This window comes from Saccoglossus kowalevskii, chromosome 13 (genome assembly GCF_978046115.1).
Source record: "Saccoglossus kowalevskii chromosome 13, keSacKowa6.1, whole genome shotgun sequence".
NCBI lineage: Eukaryota > Metazoa > Hemichordata > Enteropneusta > Harrimaniidae > Saccoglossus > Saccoglossus kowalevskii.
Window position 1 is genome coordinate 13,728,204 of NC_140653.1, and position 10,959 is coordinate 13,739,162.

A 10,959-nucleotide genomic window follows, 5' to 3' on the forward strand; every position below is an offset into this window, starting at 1 on the left:
TTTTACTACCCGTTCTAAATATTATGCGACGTAGTAGGTGTTACTCGGCACTTTGCCCCTAGCAACACCTACTGAGTCGAATTGTGTTCCATATTATTTCAGGCGTAAATTCTCGAATTAACGCAGAATGTGCTAAGGGCATTCACAGTCACACACATAGTTTTTTTGTAACCTAAGATGCCTTAATTCGAAGGACGAAACTACCAATTTCAGAAACATATTTGAAACGTGTCACATGTCATAAAAGAAAAATTTACTTTCGTACAATACCATCTCACAACGACCTAAAGTCTCTCTTTTTTGTCATCACAGTTTGAAGAACTTGGAATCAGCCTGTCACTTATATTGGCAGTATAGTTCGTGTCCGAAATTGGGCAATTATCATCATGGTATTTAGCGCCAAGAACTCTTGTTACCCAGCTGGATGGAATGTTTCGACGTTTAAAATAACACACATTTGTTCGATGATCGCACGCTATCGCGATCCCATTCGAGCATATACTCAGTGTAGAATGTAACTTGATCTCTGTATATTCCTACATTAGCGGCAATTAACAGGACGTCGTCTCAGGCTAAATGGACACTTTGCATTGCCTACAGCTAGCGATAATAATAACCTAAAAATGCACTTATCAACAGAATTATTAGAGTGAATAGTTGAATATCGTATATGAGGCAAGTAGTTACATAGTGCAATCAACACTCACACTGGAGCTGAGCATGGGGTGGGACATTTGTTATTTCATATTGCGTTGTTTTAATACCATGTTGACTATATATATATATATATATATATATATATATATATATATATATATATATATAAGTAACATGCCTAGCCATGTTAGTCGAGTAGGTAGAGTAAATAGAGAATTCTATACGGCGGATAGAAGTATGTAATATTCGTGACTTTGTTGCATAGCGCTACACGTTAACGTAAGCAGTTAGTCGATCTTCTCATTGGTTTTGGGTATAAGTAAAAAATCGAATGGGATTGCACGGTCCGAGGTTGCTATGTTAGAAAAAATGTTATCAGTACCGAATCTGTCACCAAAAGCTCATCAGTCGGCTTCAATAATGTGAATCGCGGGGTTATAAGGTCAACAACACAAAACAAATCATAATCTGTAAATCCAATTTCAGGATTGTCACTCTCACCTTGAGCAGATTAAATGGCACAGTCCTTTAGTGCGTTATTAAACTGAACGAGCTCTAATCTCTAATGAGCACGACCAATCCATGATGTTAATCAGACTAAGTCAAATTTCTTTTCATTACGACGTCGACAATCAATAACACATTGACTGCCACACATACATGATGAATGTTGCAGTTCTATCAAGTTCATCATATCGCGCCTACGGGAGTCTGACAGATAGACAATCAACACGTCAATGTTTTTTCTGTAATCAAACGTCTGACGCGTATCACCAATAAGCCTAGACACAATCGATTCGAATCGGCTTAATAGGAAATGTTTAATTACATAATCACCATCACTTCCCTGATTTGTGTTTAATCCAATTCGAATTCAGTTCTTTACAACATCAATAATGCTGACAGTTCGAAATTTGCTTTCAGAGTTACTGGTCATTAAAACGGCACCGTGTTCTAGATCACTAGATATTTAGTGACGTAACGTATAATAGAATCACGCACATGTCAATTATTATACCCCCCCCCCCGTTTACTGCTACACGTAGAGTGCAACACACATAGTGCAAAACGAGTTTGAATGACAGAGCGTCATTAAATCAGTAGAATAAACGTACAGTATACGTTACATAGTGTGTGACTGCGGTAACAGAGTTTGTAACAATTTACAATTAGTTCCAGTCGTGTATATTGATAATATGAGATTATTACGAGGATACCTCAAAGTATGCACGAAGACAGTACAGCAGGAGTGTAGACTGATGCGCACCGGGGGTAGATGCGACGGCGTACCGTCTGAGTAATCTTATTATTATACATCTTTTCCTTCCAAGGATACATCATGGGAATGCCGAAATCCAAAAAGTTTAGAATAGAATCAGCGAACGTCTTTGTGTGGAGTTCGGTGAAACCCCGATGGCAGCCATGTTTGCTTTCGCACTTAATCATTCCATATTTGGAATTCGCATTTCCTAATATGGTAGCATGAGAATACCCCGTAAAATACCACAAAATTACGGCACGCTGTAACTTGTGACGTTACGGTGACAGATGTATAATAATACATTGTAATACGAAATAATTATGAATCGCAAATTAGTGTGACCTTGCCGGTATGCTTGACCCTAAGAGAGCAAACATTCAGAACTATAAATATCATATACGACATGTGAAAAATACTATGGTCATTATGTGATATAATTTCAGATGATAAAAATAACTCAAAAGTAGAAATTGAGTTGTGCAAGCGACCCTTGACATATATAGAAAGAGTTAAAGGGCGGTGGTCGTCGCGCCGCGTTATGTTCGATATGGAACTCATGTACACAAAACGAGTGTTAAATACATTGTTTGTTTACTTGTAATTCGAACACGCGCTGCGCGACGACCACCGCGCTTTAAACAAAACAAAATGAAACAGATGACAGAATATTGTCTGTAGAAAATAAAAATAATGGTGCGAGGTAACTGTCACTGTCATTAATTGGTGTAAATATGTCAACTGCTATAATATTATATTTTTTTTTCAACTATACAATGTCAACCGTTTGAGGATTTATAAGCAACAGCATGCACTTCATTTACGAACCGCACATATGGAAAGTGACATCGGTGCAATGCATATCAAAATCTCACTAATCGTCATTGTTCATACACAGGCAATAGGGAAATATTGAAATAATCTCTTTCATGGGAAACGCTACACGTATACTCAACAAATCATTATAACCAACATATATTTCTTTATGACATATTCTAGCTTGACGATACACAGAAACCTTGTTCACACACTGACAATTATACTGCAACTCTTAAAAATGTTGTATTATGTTTGATTAACTGAAGACGTGTTAGTCAAATCATCTGTGAAGGAATTATTGTTTAAATGATATAAAGACGATGTGCCACATTATATTTAAATGTTACCAAGGAAAGGTGAGATGCATATGATACGATTGGAATTACAACGAGCAGCATAATAATAGTTAGTCGGTTTACCGTATTCATTTCTGTCTTTGTGAGACAAATAAATCGTGACGTACAATAATAATTGTTGCGAGGCGTTTTGCAGTTTTCTGGGTTTTTTTTTTCTTATAGTCATTTATCAACGCTAGGTACATTGTTAGTGATGGCGCTCGCCAGTATGAGACAACCTGTGAGATATTCGATTGAACAACAAACTCTTTGACTGTATGGATTTACAATAGTGGAAGTAGCTAATTGGAAATTAGCATGCGAATCAGTTTTCCACTAAACGTGCTCAGTGTATGGGAAACAACTTACACCTCCCACGTTGACTGGATACGTTATTATAAATACCACTTTGTTTCCTTTTCGTACAGAATGCTCTACGGGAAAAGTTGTCACACCATGGCAATTCACTTTCTGTAAAACTTCAACACTACGTTGGTTGTAATTAATATTCGACCTTCGCACTAGATGAGTATCACTTTGACGGGAAGAACGCAGCAGTACCCGCAGCTTTGTTCCGTGTATAATGTATTCCCGATCGACTCGTACAGAAGCAGCTGATGCCATTCGCAGTGCAACATTCTCTGTATGCTCGATTTCACTGTAGCATGAGTGGAATAATAAATAGTGTATTTAACGCAGTAAACGAGTGGTAATAACATACATGGGAACCATTCAATTCAAATAAACAACTTTTAATATCAGGGATCTTGCGAGATAACCATCCACCTCCCAAATGTACTAATTCGGTACAAATTTCACGTTAAATAATTTACGTTATAATAATAATGGACTGACGAAAATGTGTTGAAAATCAAATTAATATTTTGTTTGCATACGGAAATTATCGCGCTTCTGTGTGTTTATCTAATCAAACCTTTGCAAGCGCCCACTGCGTTCTGTGACGCTGTTGGTTCAAACGACGTTCGATTGACGTGAGATCGCATGGCCGCAATTGCCGTGCATATACATCGATGTTGCATAAGCTTATTTTTGAATTCATAATACACTTATTAACTGAAAAATTAATGCTTACAGAATAAAAACATTAATCTACAACACGTATCAAAGGAAACTAACGAGTTACAACATTCAAATGCACTGTCTAAACGTAGTGTTGCTACAGTCAGTTGATACACCGGGTTGTTGTTGATTGGCGTATTACATTCCAATATATGTGTGTGAGGCTCTTAATAATGGCAGCAACTTTCTTTTTAATGTATTATTTGAATAAGCTTGTTTGTGGAAATTATATATTGACCACATTGCCGTCAATAAAAAACGTTTAAGCTTACCATTGAATATGCAATGTCATTTTTTGTTCTATAATTACCATCAATATTGCATATATACATTGTAATGGCGCAGTTGAACCTTCTCAGTGTGTATATGCGCGTTCTCCGTCGGATATTTACATAATTTAAATAACGAATAGTGTTCTGTTTGTTCGTGCCATTCAGTGATGATGTTACTATTATGGTACAATCACATTGATATTATTGAGGGTGTCTTCTTCAATAACTATCATATTCAGGATCGTGCCATGTTCTGTAATGGATGCATTTCTCATCACGCCAAACTAATTTGGATGATAATACTGCCAGGAGCACTAACATTAACTCGATGAGATTTACCAAAAAAATTCGACACCTCGAGGCTTTTATCTCAGAATATTTTCCACCACATGTAAGTAGTTTACAGTGACTTTAATTCAATACTAACCCATGTTCGAACACTTAATTTTGACAGCACAAGGCGATCATGTCCAAGTTTCCAATAACGTAAACGCATCGTATATATGCATCAACAATTTGTCTTAATTTGGAGGTATTTACATTAACAGACATCTACTAGCGATACTGAACGCAACACCTTGATAAAGCGTTGGATCTTTTTCAGATGTTCTTGTTGTTGCACCACTGCCGTGTGTGTTGGTTCAGCCCACCCGAACGTCGTAGCCATTGGTGTTCAATCACAATATGGTATGTAATCACTAGGGAAACAGTAATTAGATTGAGCCGGAAACATAGTAATACAATAAATTAAAATATTAGTAGGTTATCGTAATCCTTGTAATTATACAAGCAGACGTTTTTGGTAATTTCACTTCATCCTTAGTATGTGATCATCGATAAAGGGTCAATTCTTAAAATGTCTGGTAATATTTAATAATTGCTAGTGACTATGAATACATACTATTATTATTGTTATATTAAGTGTCTGTCCTATCAGCTTTCTCCCATTTTCCTAACATAGAAATTTGTTTGTCTGTTGAAAAATTAAACAATTTCAAAAAAAAATGTTTAGATTTATATACAGATTTAAAACCACTGCAAAATGTTTTTTTTATGGATTATCTGGATATTTTGATATATTGTTAAAGTGGAGAGCACAATAAAAGACTAAACCCACAAATTTGCATCCTGATTTGTGTGTGATTTGGGAGTTATTTTATTGAATGGCGGGTCGTGTTCTATTTATGTATTTCTTCCATCCCTCTGGATCATTATCAATTGATGTTATTCACTGTTATTCAGTATAATTTGTAGAATGAACTGCTTTTGAAATGCTGTTATGTTAAAAAACAGGTTGCTTTAATGGATTTCAATATAGTTTTTTATTCAACACCTTTTAGCTGCAGAAATCGAAACCATATATATTGTGTACAAAATTGAATCGATGATGTCTGGTTCTTTCACAGCGACTTGAGTGATAGAGATGTAATGGCAGGTATACGAGACGTCTGCTACATTGGATTGTGGCACAACATTGATAAAGTCAATTTTTTTGTCCTGTTACTGAATGCATTATATAATAACTAATATGTCATTCATATTTCTATATTTACAAACAAAGGGAAGACAATTCACAAAAGTTCCCAAATATGTTGTATCCTTATAATAATATGAGGTCATAGTGCTAGTGTAGTTTGACAGACACGAACACTAAATTCGTGATAAACGGAGTTCACCTCGCATCAAATATGACATGAAGTCGGCTACATCATCTATGCAACAAACACACGCATTATAATGTTACATTATAGGCAACTGTTAGCTAAATGTTGTTAGCAGTCAGCTTCTGATTGCCTCCCCTTGTGTTTTCTCCACACACACGTACACACACTGAATGTGGTTCCTTAGTTCATCTCTTCTGTCGCACGTGCATATAGCTGCACATTCCTACCCACTGAAATCACATTGCTACAATATCTATGTGCATTTTACATTCATGAATGTTCCTAGTAACATACTAGGTCTAGTGTATTCCATTAGCACAAACCTCCGTATAACCATTGCATTTTGCGACACACTAGTGTAATCAAAAATATGTATATAATAATTCATGTCATTATTTTAATATATAAAGTATAATCGTTTCACACTGCAAAAAGTTTTTGAATTTAATGTGTCAATCATATCAAGGGGAACAATATAGAAACATGTACACATACACAATTGTGCTCTTTATATGTCTCTGCTCCAGCACACAGCAGTATTTTGTTATTCTTTGTAGTTGTTTGCTGTAGTGAGAGTTGTTCTACCCGATTAGGTAGAATGAATGAGCCGGAATTACATGTGGGGAAACAGTAAAGTAACGAAAAGAAATGCTTTTATTTCTTCATTCACCGAATTCAAAATATGATATGTATGTTCTAGTTATCGTATATTACATCTATACACCGATTCGTAGGCTGACGCTGCAGCAACAAGTTTAGATCAATAAAAGCTTCACTACACAAATGGCAATGACGAAATGGCAACGGAATAACAATTCTCTACCCCCTTCTATGTGTATTGTCAGTTGTTTGATCCATTAACAGTATGGGTCGTTATATTTTCGCGGAAGGCGACCTGATAACAAACTGTATACGTCCGCTCATATTATACGTCAAATATCATATACTGATAACAATAACGTGTTCAATCAGAAGACATGTGGTGACAGCAGTTATTATGTACACATGCTGAACGAGGTAAAACAGGTTCCTTCGACATGTTAAGTGCAATTCAAATAATGAGAGGAGAATGTTGATAACATGTATTTCTACAATTTCCTTCCCATTAAATGTTGTTGTGTTTTTTTTGTTGTTGATCCCTCTGCATTTTTCAATGTCTATATGTTTTACCGAACGACATGCACTCAGCGTACTTCATGAATATGACGGGTTTAATTTCCGGTGTCAACTGCCTACCTGTTTAATACTCTGAAATATGCGTCGACAACAATCGCTGCTGGACGCAATTTCCTCTCCTGCACATCCATGTCTCTAAACTATGTCTCGGAGTTCATCCAATCTGCACAATCTCTGTCTCCATTCCAGAATCGATATGGCTGCTTTAATCGCATTACAGCCCAATGACGACGGAGTGGTGAACCATATGAAGAATGTGTTGTGAATTTGCTACGTAAAATCACCATCAGTGCCGGCAAAATAATGGGTTGCTGTAGTCGTTTACACGTAACAGTAAAGCTACAGCAACTGTTCATTATGTTGTCTGTTTGCCACAGTGTGGTTTTCTGTTTGCGACATACACTGATAAACCAACGTTGGACGAGAGAGAGCATAATTTAAGATTAATATGTTACATCAATTCTGTAAATCAACTAATAAATTGTTGACGATGCAGATTCTATCACAAAGAAATGTTTATTGTGGTCAAACGGTTCTGCCATACATGTTTGCATGTGGTCATCTGCGGTGCTTTAATTACCGTAAGAGGTGATGGTCTATGATATCATATTTGATTTCACTCACGTAAACTTAGTTGTACGAGCACGGATTCCGCATAACATCGCTGTACTCATACATTCGTGCATATAGATTACGAATTTATGTGAATGTCTCTCTATAGTAATGTTTCATTTTAATGTGTCTCTAATTGTTAAAATATTGAACGTATATATACGTGTGTTTGAGTTGAATAAACAAAAACTAGCTTAAAAACTAACAATTGGTATTATCACATCTCAACGAAATATATTTATGAGAGATGCCTATAGCTAGTTATAACATATCATGTATATTTACCTAGCACGAGCAAAAAATTATCGCAACCGATATAATGCGTTTAACTATTCTGTCTCAATGTGCATACTGGTGATGCCACCTGTTACATTCAATCACAAGGCGATTAAAATTTAGAGTGTTAATTTCGTTATTAAAAACAAATATACTAAGTGCTGTGAATTATATATTCGGTCATGTGCAAAAAAAGCGGAATTTAACCCTGCCTTCCAGATACTGTGAACTATATACAATGAATCTAATATTATCAGACATTGCATCTCAATTTCTTGTATTTCTTTGGTAAATACGTCTTGATTTCAGAAATATGAGTGCTCTGCTATTATAATATGAAACATGGGCATACTTAGGTAGTCGAATATGCCCCAAGGACATACTATATTTGATATTTCATGAGAGCAATTTATGATGAAATCCCTACTGTATCGTCTGTCACTGCGGTAAACGGATTTTCAATACATCAAATGCAGAATGATATATTAGTGTGTTGCTGTTTTCTTTCAGCGAGGTGGTTTCAGTAATCCAAAAATCTAATTACTGTATTTTTGCATATAGTTATCACACGATTATAATAGCATTGTACTTTCAACATGCTGCTGTCTTATTACTAATCGTTTCTGATGAAAACAACGACCATAAATCTCCTATTCAGTAAACTCGTCCCCGGGGTTACCGAGTTGAACGCAAAATACATATTAATTATGGCTGCCAAACAGAATAAAAAGAGTGAATGTAATGAAAAGAAAATATGTTATAGTTACTAACGGATTCAATTATGATGATCGATATTTGATCAAAATGGGACGCTACGTAATGAATGAATGTCGATATATCTCACGTTGATGAGTAGCCATATAGTTACCAAGCAATTAGGGAGTAGAGAATATGGTGCCAATCCATGCCCTGGTTGGTTATGTTTGTCACGTGATCATAAGTATTGCAACACGCGTATATCAGATTCAACATTTTTTTTTGTGGAGTGTATTTTCTTGGGGAAGAGCGCATGAGTTTGAAAACTCGTCTGTACCTTCCATGTTGAATACTAGACATGCTAATCATTTTTATTAAACAAAATACAGTTTTTCATTAGTCATTAAACAAAAATAAAGATAAATATTATCAATTTCTTCCAAAACAATAGGATCACAACTATTTTTATACTGTAAAGTTTAATTATTCACCAGGGTTGACTTTTGTTGTTTTAACTTGTGAAATTACATTCGAATTTATTCTTGCACTGGAAATTGCTTGAATTTAGGTCCAAGTGAACATGATCGAATTACACAATAGTGACAGTCAATGAAATTGCATAAAAGTGTACGAAAACACGGATTGGAGTAATTGCGAGGCTGACAAATTCTACTACAGTGACTAATGCTGCCTTCATTATGGAATCTAGAAGCTCTGTTGTTGAATGGTACGCATGGTACACTGCATACGTGTGTGAAGTATTACACACTACACGTAAATACAACAACGTAAAAAACTAACTGACATTTTTAACCAGATTTGTGCACCTGTTGAAGTCAAGAGAAACAACATCACATACACAAGTCGAACTACTGAGTGACAGCATAAGCACTGAACAAAGAAGACAAAAACAAAGACAGTGAAGACCGATATATATTCAAAACGCATCACTTGGGCCACATTGTTGAGAGAATGATATATGGGCCTTCAGATATACAAACAAGAAGTGATGTTAGGTTTCCCAATAAGAGAGAGTACATCCTGCTTGTCATACAGTGGCCGCCATTTATCAGTCTCTACTACAATCAAACAGTTCCTGATAGCAAGTTACACGATATATAAGTCATATTGAGGCCTTTTGGGATTTTTTTGTCACGCTTGCTCATGCACTGAGAGCATGTGCAAATACAATCGTTTTCCTGTTGAGGCATGCCGTGCACTAGAAAAAGCATGATTTAGTAATTGAAATGTTATTTTTCAATAAAAGACACTCTGCTGAGTCATGTGTGTGGGGGGGGGGGTGTACACGTGTGTGTATGTGGAATAATAATAATAAAACGCACCAACACGCGAAAACGATGAATAATATCCGACTTAAAGCGCCATATTCATCGTGTTGCTTTGTGGGATAAAACCACGACACATGGGTTAGTTACTAAAACAGCATCCCACAGTACTACCCTGCAATCGTTTCTCTCTGCAATAAATATCGCTTTGTTATAACCGTGCGTTTATCTTTCATGATTTATACTTTGGGGAATAGAAAAAAACAGTTTGTTGACAAGCCTTCGCATCATCATTTTTGTTTTGTGTAATTGTTCATTTGTTTTTTTGGCTTGTTGACAATCTGGAATGGTGTAAGATGACTTCTATATTCATGCACATCGTTATAATTCATTATATCGTTCATTTTATCAACAGATGTGCCGTGTTCTCGAAGACAAGATTGCCTAATTTACATTTTCCTAGCCATTTCAGTGATTTCCAACTAAATAACCGTATGTGCAGTTTTTGTACGTTGGCGTAATTTACAGTTTAAAATGGCAAACAAAAATGACAATCTCTTGACCGGCTTGACAGTAAGTCAATAAGCCAGGTTTGCATACATTTAAGCCAGTTTATTTTTGGCAAGCAGGCAAACCAAAAAAACAGTGCATTGTTGTAATCTACAATGTAGAACTACGCTTAATTTACATAAACACAAATGGGGCATATTTCACGCTTTGTCATTGAATATTTCTCACGTTAAATCAGCATTTCCTGTGTCAACTACATGAATCTATACTGCATCTCTTATATAATGTGTATCTTTCTCTGTAATATGGATGTTGATC